Source organism: Callorhinus ursinus, unplaced genomic scaffold (assembly GCF_003265705.2).
Source record: "Callorhinus ursinus isolate GAN/ISIS: 27379988/994484 unplaced genomic scaffold, GSC_fseal_2.0 scaffold1, whole genome shotgun sequence".
NCBI classification, from domain to species: domain Eukaryota; kingdom Metazoa; phylum Chordata; class Mammalia; order Carnivora; family Otariidae; genus Callorhinus; species Callorhinus ursinus.
In genome coordinates this window covers 91,247,958-91,249,624 of record NW_027397063.1, presented here as the reverse complement: position 1 = coordinate 91,249,624, position 1,667 = coordinate 91,247,958, and positions in this window count along the sequence as shown.

Below are 1,667 nucleotides of genomic sequence, written 5' to 3'. Positions count from 1 at the left end.
TGTATTTATCTGGCAAGTGGAAAGAGGGTTTAATTGAGGAGATCATGAGTTCTAATACTGGCTCAACCATTAGTTGCATGCCTTTGGGTAGATTACTTAATTACTTTGAACTGAAATATGAAAAAAGAAAAATATCTAACTTGAAGGGTTTGTGAGGATTAAAAATTATATCTATAACATGATTAACTCAGTGCCTGGCATATCGAAGATACTCATAGAGTGGATATATTTAGGATCCTAGTTCTCATTGTGTAGCTTAATTTGTTATCATCATTGTAATATTAATGTGGTTTGGAGTGGTAGAGTCTCATATTTTGAAACCTGAAAGGGGTGGAAACCCCCCGACCATAACATACCAAACTTTTATGCTCTGATCAGTCAAAAGCAAATCATACCCTTAAAAATTCTGCCTTCACAAGATTAATTGTGTATAGGTATATTGGTTTTAAGGACCAAAGTAATGATATTCTACTTTAACTAGTAGAAAGCAATAGAATGTTCACATTCATATGATCAGAAGAATACATTAGAATTAAATTGCTTTAATAAATTCTAATTCATTCACTGATCTGAAGCAATAAATATACTATTTTAGTATATAAATAATTTCTATTATTTAAAAGTTTAGAAACATGAAATAAACATTAACCTGTAATTAATTAATATATGTGAAATAACAGATTTTAGAAACATGGATATAAGATGTGAAAACTGTAAAAAGGTAAAGTAGAATTTGTTTCCAGTTTTCAGGGATTTACTTAGTTGACCTATTTTAAGTAAAGCCATAGATTTTTAAAAAATGTTATGGACCTCTCTCCACATTTGGGTATGTATATTTGTAAGTGGGGTTTTTTTATGAGTGTATACGCTATTCTATTTCCCTCCCAGCATTTAATATAATGCCAATCGTGTGATTCCAATACTAAGAAAATGGCTTGGGCAAACATTTAAAACAACCTCTGTTACTTTGTGTTTAATCAGCATAAGCTGAATGATCCATATTATAACAGAAAATTTTAAGAGTATACATTATTTTCCTAAGATGCCATTGTTCTAACTTGTGTATCCTCATACCTGTAACACAGCATAGTAAAGTTCCAACAAAAACTAATTTATTTTCTCAAGAAAGTTTTAAATATATGCAATTGAAGACCATAGTTTCCTCATTTTTCACGGTGCAATCCATTTGCCAGCCCTTTTAGCCTTTCCGTTTTCAGGGACCCTGAACAACCAAAACCACATCTTACTGTGAACAAATTAGTTTTGACACCTTGAGACATTTAATTATTTGCAACAGTGAGTCACTTGAAAGTGAAGTTGAGAGAAACTTTCCAAACTCTAGGAAGATACACATGCTCAAAATGTTGCTTTAGGATATTTTAACCCTGAAAATCCAGTTAATAAACCTAACAGAAATCTACAAATATGGTTTCAAATTTTTAGGAAATAAACATATTACAAAATAAATAGAAATGTGAGTTTTAATAGTTTATCATAGTTTTTACAAACTACCATTAGGAGGTCCTTTGCAGAGGCACAGAAAATCTCAGGGAGAGGAGTGAATGTGATGTGCATTTAGCACAGCCATTCATTTTACAGTGGAGGCAACTGAGGTTCAGGGAGGTTAAGTGATTTGTCAAGGCCACTTGCCAGTTGCTATTAAACTC